Raw genomic sequence first — 10,262 nt, forward strand, 5'->3', positions numbered from 1 at the left:
CACTAACCTCCTCCCTCTCACTCACCTCCTCCACCTCACTCACCTCCTCCCTCTCACTCACCTCCTCCACCTCACTCACCTCCTCCCTCTCACTAACCTCCTCCACCACACTGACCTCTGACTGAGACATAATCCCTACAAACTACAAGAAACACAGAGAAAAAAAAACAGAAAACACACTCCTCCACTACCACTACACACCACACAACCAACACACACACACACTCACTCACTCACTCACTCACTCACTCACAATGACAATAGACTTTAAAAAAAAACAAGGACAAAAAAGTAGACAAACTTTGAAAAAACAACACAACAAGTAAGACAATACTACTTACACACACAGTACAGCACTCAACAATCGATAAACTCCGCAACAAATCCACCAACAACTCCAACAAACTCACCAACTCCTAATACACCTTCCTCTCTCCTCTACACTAGCTAAACCCACGAGGTGCGGACGGTTTGGGGCGTTTTTATAGTAATGTGCACATACACTCCTCCATCACGAATACAACCAATCACGGACGAGTGACAAAATCGAAACTTAGAAAAAAAAACGCAGCCGGGAACGGACAAACACTGCCGGAACAGACATGTGACGCAGTCGTAATAAAAAACAAAAAACACGGCCGAAAAACAACAAAATCGGCCGCATTCTTAAAAAAAAAACACGAATGACATCGACATCGGACAACACGAAAATTACAAATACGACAGCTTAGTAAATTAGGCGTAACCAATTCAAAAAGTTGCACAAACACACTTTCGATGTCATTCGTGATGATTTTCACACCAAATCGGTAGTAATACGAATCTTAGTAAATTTACCCCTGTGTTTCTCAAATATACCGGAGTTCTGCTTTTCCAACAGTTATCAGTTATCTCATCTTGTGTTATACAGAGACTGTGTGCTTTCATGTACTATTGGAGTTCTGTTTATATCATCTGCATTCAGTATCAAGTTGTTTTACATTTTACTGAAAGAGACTTTCAGTTGTTTGGATTCAGTTACCTATCATTGTTTTCTACTTTGCCGGTTTTCAGTTTATTCAGTGTTATACCATCTGCTCTGTGCTAATAAACAACAGCGCATATGCGCAGGACTTTTATATTGCCTCCACGCTTTGTACATCGCACCAACACTGACCCACTAGCGCCCAAGCCGTGGACAGACAAAACCAGAGACCTGACACTTATCTTTAAAGAAAAGAGGATTTGATGTTAGTTTATTAGAATGCTTAATATTTGTAGACACTCCCTTACTAATATGTCTAAGCCTGAATCTTCAGTGATGGTCCCTGGGACCAGGGGGATGCTGGGAAGTGGGTGGTCCAGTGTGCAGTGTGCCTGGAGTTGGTGAGGGAATAAAAACAGCACAGCAGTGAACTCACATGTCTCTGTGTCCTTATGACTGGATTTACAAACATATGAACAAAACACAGCGGGCGCTCGGCATCTCAGTTCGGCGCAAGGCATCCTTTGGGTTAGGTGAGCCATGGGGAACTGACAGAACGTAGTTCCGCCCCATTCCGGCTCACTTTAACCCCTGCCTGTACACCATACTTTACTTGTATATTGTACCTGTACACCATACTGTACTATATATATATATATATAGTACCTGTACACCATACTGTACTATATATATATATATATATATATATAGTACCTGTACACCATACTGTATATGTATATTGTACCTGTATATGTATATTGTACCTGTACACCATATTGTACTTGTATATTGTACCTGTACAGCATACTTTACTTGTATACTGTACCTGTACACCATACTGTATATTGTACCTGTATACCATACTGTATATGTATATTGTACCTGTACACCATATTGTACTTGTTTATTGTACCTGTACACCGTACTGTATATGTATATTATATCTGTACACCAGGGACGTGCAGTGAGCTATATAGCTCAGGAAGCACTGTCTAGCTCCAGAACCATATTTACATGCAATCTATGAGCCAAAGTGTACATCTGGGCATTATACACAGGTGCAGCAGTATAAACTCCTGGAAATTTGTTGAGTTTTGATCAGAGATGTGCGGAAAAGTTAGCCAGGTGGGGCACTGCCTCACCTGCCATAGACTTTTTACTCCAGAGTTTGGGCTATAAAAATGATTAGAATAATGCAAAAAAGATATTTCAAACATATTCTTTGCATTTTTCATATACTTTATACAGTCAAAACTCTGGTACAAACGTTAGTATTACAGGAAAGGCCCTGCCTCACCCCACCACACGTCACTGCTGTACACCATACTCTATATGTATATTGTACCTGCACACCATACTGTATATATGTATATTGTACCTGTACACCATACTGTATAAGTATATTGTACCTGTACACCATACTGTATATGTATATTGTACCTGTACACCATACTGTACTTGTATATTGTACCTGTACACCATACTGTATATATGTATATTGTACCTGTACACCATACTGTATAAGTATATTGTACCTGTACACCATACTGTATATGTATATTGTACCTGTACACCATACTGTATATGTATATTGTACCTGTACACCATATTGTACCTGTACACCATACTGTATATGTATATTGTACCTGCACACCATACTGTATATATGTATATTGTACCTGTACACCATACTGTATAAGTATATTGTACCTGTACACCATACTGTATATGTATATTGTACCTGTACACCATACTGTACTTGTATATTGTACCTGTACACCATACTGTATATGTATATTGTACCTGTACACCATACTGTATATATGTATATTGTACCTGTACACCATACTGTATAAGTATATTGTACCTGTACACCATACTGTATATGTATATTGTACCTGTACACCTTAGTGTATCTGTATATTGTACCTGTACACCATATTGTACTTGTATATTGTACCTGTACACCATACTGTATATATGTATATTGTACATGTACACCACACTTTACTTGTATATTGTACCTGTACACCATAATGTATATGTATATTGTACCTGTACACCATACTGTATAAGTATATTGTACATGTACACCATAATGTATATGTATATTGTACCTGTACACCATACTGTATATGTATATTGTACCTGTACACCATACTGTATAAGTATATTGTACCTGTACACCATAATGTATATGTATATTGTACCTGTACACCATACTGTATAAGTATATTGTACATGTACACCATAATGTATATGTATATTGTACCTGTACACCATACTGTATATGTATATTGTACCTGTATACCATACTGTACTTGTATATTGTATATTGTACCTGTACACCATACTGAATATGTATATTGTACTTGTACACCGTACTGTATATGTATATTGTACCTGTACACCATACTGTACTTGTATATTGTACCTGTACACCATACTGTATATGTATATTGTACCTGTACACCATACTGTACTTGTATATTGTACCTGTACACCATACTGTATATGTATATTGTACTTGTACACCGTACTGTATATGTATATTGTACCTGTACACCATACTGTATAGGTATATTGTACCTGTACACCATACTGAATATGTATATTGTACTTGTACACCGTACTGTATATGTATATTGTACCTGTACACCATACTGTATATGTATATTGTACCTGTACACCGTACTGTATATGTACAGTATATTGTACCTGTACATAGAGCTTAAAGTGGTCATAGAGAGGTGGTGGAACTCACCCCTCTCCCCCCAGCACCCAAGTAATAAAGGTAAATAAAGGATGTAGGCGCGCGCCATGAAAAAGGGGTGTGGTCTCAAAAAGAAAGGGACATGGTCACATAATAATAATGCCCACAGTAGAAGCACTCCTAATACACATAATGCCCACAGTAGTAACACCCTGTAATACACATAATGCCCACAGCAGTAGCACCCCTTATACAATGCCCACAGTAGTAGTGCCCCTTATATAGAGCCCATAGTAGTGGTGCCCCTTATTCAATGCGCCCAGTAGTAGTGCCCCTTATGTCCCCATGAGTGATGCCCCTTATGAAGTGCCCCCTTTACAATGCACTCATTAGTAATACCCTTGATGGTAATGCCCCTGTGTAGTATTGACCCCAGTAGTAATGTCGCTTGTAGTTATGCCCCTTGTAGTTTAGCCCCTGTAGTTATGCCCCCAGTAGTTTAGCCCCCTGTAGTTTAGCCCCTGTAGTTATGCCCCCAGTAGTTTATCCCCCTGTAGTTTAGCCCCTGTAGTTATGCCCCCAGTAGTTTAGCCCCCAGTGGTAATGCCCCTTCAGTTATGACCCCAGTAGTTTACCCCCCAGTGGTAATGCCCCCAGTAGTTTAGCCCTCATGTAGTTTATCCCCCTCCCCTGTAGTTTAGCCCCCAGTGGTAATACCCCCTGTAGTTTAGCCCCTGCAGTTATGGCCCCAGTAGTTTAGCCCCCATGTAGTTTGCCCCTGTTAGTAATGCCCTCAGAAGTTTAGCCCCCCTGTAGTTATGTTCCCAGTAGTTTAGCCCGCAGTAGTTTGCCCCCTTATAGTTTAGCCCCCAGTAGTAATGCCCCTGTAGTTATACCCCCAATAGATTAGCCCCCTTGTAGTTTGCCCCCTTATAGTAATGCTCCCCTGTAGTAATGCCCCCTGTAGTTATGCCCCAAGTAGTTTAGCCCCCTTGTAGTTTGCCCCCAGTAGTTTAGCCCCCTTGTAGTTTGCCCCCAGTAGTAATGCCCCCCTGTAGTTTGCCCCCTTGTAGCTTGCCCCCTTGTGGTTAGCCCCTGTCTAGTTTGCCCCCAGTAGTTAGCCCCTGTCTAGTTTGCCCCCAGTAACTTGCCCCCTCATAGTTTGCTCCCAGTAGCTTGCCCTCTTGTAGTTTGCCTCAAGTAGCTTGCCCCCTTGTAGTTAGCCCCTGTCTAGTTTGCCCCATTGTAGTGTGCTCCCAGTACCAGCGCCTCTTACACTGAATCATATTTTTAAAAAAAACACACCGTACTTGCCAGGCCTCGCTCCCACGTCCGACCGTAGCAGTCCTCCCGGCTTCCGCTCCTCGGCACTATGACGTCATGACGTCTCATAGTGTGCACTGACAGGGCCGGAAGACTGAGCTCCGGCTTCCGCTGTGGAGAGCGAGAGCCGGGCGATCTCAGTGGGCGTCCGGCATCTCCGTTCGGCGCAAGGCACCCATCGGGTTAGGTGAGCCATGGGGAACTGACAGAACGTAGTTCCGCCCCGTTCCGGCTCACTTTAACCCCTGCCTGTACACCATACTTTACTTGTATATTGTACCTGTACTCCATACTGTACTATATATATATATATATATATATATATATATATATATAGTACCTCTACACCATATTGTATATGTGTATTGTACCTGTACACCATACTGTATACTGTACATCATATGGTACCTGTGTATTGTACCTGTACACCATATTGTACCTGTGTATTGTACCTGTACACCATATTGTACCTGTGTATTGTACCTGTACACCATATTGTACCTGTGTATTGTACCTGTACACCATATTGTACCTGTACACCATATTGTACCTGTGTATTGTACCTGTACACCATATTGTACCTGTGTATTGTACCTGTACACCATATTGTACCTGTGTATTATACCTGTACACTATATTGTACCTGTACACCATATTGTACCTGTGTATTGTACCTGTACACTATATTGTACCTGTGTATTATACCTGTACACTATATTGAACCTGTGTATTATACCTGTACACTATATTGTACCTGTACACCAGGCTTTTTCAACCAGTGTGCCGCGACCAGTTGCAAGGTGTGCCGCGGAGTCAGAGCAGCTTCCTGCACCTTCAGAGTGAACTGTTGGCCCAGGCTCTTCTTAGAGGATCAGTCGTGCTCCGGCCGTGACCTATGCCTTGATGACGCGGCGGTGTGATATCATAGGTCACGGCCGCCGCTTCTCACCACCCAGCCAGCCCACCCGCCTGCATACACATCTTCCAGTTGCTGACTGCATACACAGCTTTCCTTGCCCACCCACATCCACACCTGCCCGACCGCCCACTGCTCAGTATTCGCAGCACTCCACTATGAACAATCCCCGCCACTTAGGGACAGGGCGGAGGACAGTTGACTGATAGGGGATAATATTTGGTTTTTTTTTTCTCCTGTGGGGAACAATAGGATTTATTTGGGGAGAATAAGGATTTATGGGGGGGGGGGGGGGGGCAATGTGAATAATTCATGTGGGGAACAGTAGGATTTATGTAGGGAGCAATATGATTTATGTGGGGAGCAATGTGATTGTTTTTTCTGTGTAGGCCAATGTATGTGTGGATTTTTTTTTTTTTTTACTATGAGGGCCAATGTGTGTTTTTTGTTTTTTTTTCTGTGGGGAGCTGATGGTGTGCCTTGGCAATTTTAAAATATATTTCGGTGTGCCGCGAGTAAAAAAAGGTTGAAAATCACTGCTGTACACCATACTGTACCTGTGTATTGTACCTGTACACCATATTGTACCTGTGTATTATACCTGTACATCATATTGTACCTGTGTATTATACCTGTACACTATATTGTACCTGTACACCATATTGTACCTGTGTATTGTACCTGTACACTATATTGTACCTGTATATTGTACCTGTACACTATATTGTACCTGTGTATTGTACCTGTACACCATACTGTACCTGTGTATTATACCTGTACACCATATTGTACCTGTGTATTATACCTGTACACCATATTGTACCTGTACACCATATTGTACCTGTGTATTGTACCTGTACACCATATTGTACCTGTGTATTGTACCTGTACACCATACTGTACCTGTGTATTGTACCTGTACACCATACTGTACCTGTGTATTGTACCTGTACACCATATTGTACCTGTGTATTATACCTGTACACCATATTGTACCTGTATATTGTACCTGTACACTATATTGTACCTGTGTATTGTACCTGTACACCATATTGTACCTGTATATTGTACCTGTACACTATATTGTACCTGTGTATTGTACCTGTACACCATATTGTACCTGTGTATTATACCTGTACACCATATTGTACCTGTATATTGTACCTGTACACTATATTGTACCTGTGTATTGTACCTGTACACCATATTGTACCTGTGTATTATACCTGTACACCATATTGTACCTGTGTATTATACCTGTACTCTATATTGTACCTGTATATTGTACCTGTACACTATATTGTACCTGTGTATTGTACCTGTACACCATATTGTACCTGTGTATTATACCTGTACACCATATTGTACCTGTGTATTATACCTGTACACTATATTGTACCTGTATATTGTACCTGTACACCATACTGTACCTGTGTATTATACCTGTACACCATATTGTACTTGTGTATTATACCTGTACACCATATTGTAGAACAGAAACATACAAGAAACCACAGAAAGTTAAATCATATCCAGTTTTTCATTGAAGTTCGTTAGTAGATGATCACACTTGTAAATGAGCAAAAGCAAAGATAAAACAAACTGTGCACTTATAATAAAAGATACATATTCCCCCAAAAAGATTAAAACATCGGAAACAATGTTAATTGAAAAGAAACAGCAACATAATGTACATTAATCTCCCGATAGAAATAAATTCAAGTATTTTTTTTTAAATGTTTTCAGATATTTGTGCAATTCATAAGGTTGCATAGTAAAGAAAAAACATAAATTCATAATACAATGAGTTTGGATCGTCTCATCATGCACCTAAAGAATGTTTGTTAAAAGAAGACATTTCCATACAGAAAGACTAGTTTATTACTGTGGAGTCGTGCAGATCATACGTTGTAATATGACGTATCAGAGCATCATTGTGTAGCAGTGGAATGACATCAGGGGCCGCTCCTATTGGCTGTGGGTGTAAACGCCTATTCACTGTCACTATGCACAGGTGCCAAGGCAAAAAGTCAGATCAAGAGAATTACTATCATTCAAAGAGATTCGGGTTTTGGAAGAAGATGTAGGGGGTCATTCTGACCCGTTCGCTCGCTGCGTTTTAATGCAGCAGAGCGAACGGGTCCCTGCTGCGCATGCGCCGTAGTGTGCTGGCGCATGCTAGGCGGCCGAAGGCCGTAGCAGGCATACGAGCGCCTCTGCCTGATTGACATGCAGAGGCGATCGCTGGGCGGGAGGGGGCGAACTGCGGCGTTTGGCCGCCATTTCGTGGGTTTGGTCTGGCCAACGCAGGCGTGGCCGGACTGAAGGGGGGCGGGCCGCAGCGGCTGCGTGACGTCACACGCAGCCACTGCGGGCCGGGGAGTAATGAGTAGCTCCCAGAGAGCACGCTAAAGCTGCGCTGGCCGGGAGCAACTCTTGAAGTGCAAAGGCATCGCCGTTGTGCGATGCCTTTGCACTTCTGCTAGGGGGGGCCAGACTGACATGCGGGCCGGACTAGCCCTGTGCTGGGCGTCCCCCTGCATGTCATGGAAGAAGATCGAAGCTGTGCTAAATTTAGCACAGCTACGATCAACTCGGAATGACCCCCATAATCTCTAGGAAAATGCACTGAGCTATACACTATACACTAGAAAATGCTATATATTATGGTTCTGAGGTCGGGAGATGTAATATGTATTGCTGTCTTTGGTTCCTGCCCCCCAGCTTGTAGGGTATCCGGATGATAGACAGTCAATAGATAAACACCATCAGGTTGATATAGTCAATAGGTCGACATGAAAAAGGTAGACCGTACAAAAGGTCGACAGGGTCAAAGTATAGACAGAGTCAAAAGGTCGACATAAAAATGTAGACACAGGTTTTTTTTTAACATTTTTAAATGTTTTTGGACTTTTTTTATACCTTCTCTGTCCATGTCGACATAGAGTTGGTTATAAACCTTGCCCGCAGTGCGGCGAACGAAGCCAGTCCCACAAGGATATGCCTTTCTACGATTGGGGGTCCCAGATGACAAAACTATCCACACAAACCCCAAAAATCCCCCCCCAAAATAGTTGTCTACCTTTTCTATGTTGACCATTTTCATGTCGACCTTTTGACTGTCTAACATGTGGTGTCTATCTATTGACTGTCTATCTACTGTATTATTCACACCCGGATGTAGTTATCTCTGTCTTCAGGCAGCAGCAATTCCTTTTGCACGCCCGGGGAAGTCAGGAGTAAAGGAAAGCCACTTTGCTTTCAGCATGGAAGTAACAAACTGTTTGCTACAAAGTATCTAGAGCACTTCTGAAATAAACAGGCAATAATTAAAAATGTAAAATAGTATGCAGATGCATGTATATCTGTATCGTCTACCTAGAATTATAACAACAAATACCAGTTCTCATAGTTGGAACTTTGAGGACAATGGCAGAAATCTGTCTCAAGTCATCTCTGGTTTAATAAAGGCGTCTCATGCAAAGTTCTTGAATAGTTAATGAATAGAGCGTAAACCCTTACACAATCCTTGCCAGCATTTTGCACACCCCAGGAACTCTCCCCCCCTGGAGAAGTTGGCAGCACATTACCTCTTGGAAATACTTGAAAAGGGCAAAGGCGGAGTCAAAAATGTTAGCGACCGGAGGCTCCTTCTTAATAATTAACATTTATTAATATTTACTTATATAGCACCAGCATATTCCACTGCTCGTTATAAATATTATTGAGAACTTTTAGCAGAGACTACTGTTGAGCATTTTTAATTACTGATAAAATACATTCATTTATTTTATGTGGATAAGACATAGCAAAGACATGGACTTTGGTTCCGGTTGCAGGGGGAAGGCTAGGGAGGATGAGGGGAGTGGTTGTGGTTGCAGGGGGAAGGGTAGGGAAGATGATGGGAGTGGTTGTGGTTTCAGGGGGAAGGGTAGGGAGGATGAGGGGAGTGGTTGTGGTTACAGGGGCAAGGGTAGGGAAGATAAGGGGAGTGGTTGTGGTTGCAGAGGGGAGGGAAGGTGAGGGGAGTGGTTGTGGTTACAAGGGGAAGGGTAAGGAGGATGAGGGAAGTGGGTGTGGTTGCAGAAGGAAGACTAGGGAAGATGAGGGAAGTGGGTGTGGTTGCAGGTGGAAGGGTAGGGAAGATGAGGGGAGTGGGTGTGGTTTCAGGGAGAAGGGTAAGTGAGGAGATTGGTTGTGGCTGAATGGGAAAGGGTACGGTAGATAAAGGAAGTGGTTGTGATTGCAGGGGGAAGTGTAAGGAAGATGACAGCATAGGATGGCGTTGAGGGGAATAAAATATGTTGCCGCACTGGGATGTGGTGTCTCCTGCTAATTCACTGCCA

This window comes from Pseudophryne corroboree, chromosome 7 (genome assembly GCF_028390025.1).
Source record: "Pseudophryne corroboree isolate aPseCor3 chromosome 7, aPseCor3.hap2, whole genome shotgun sequence".
Classification (NCBI taxonomy): Eukaryota; Metazoa; Chordata; class Amphibia; order Anura; family Myobatrachidae; genus Pseudophryne; species Pseudophryne corroboree.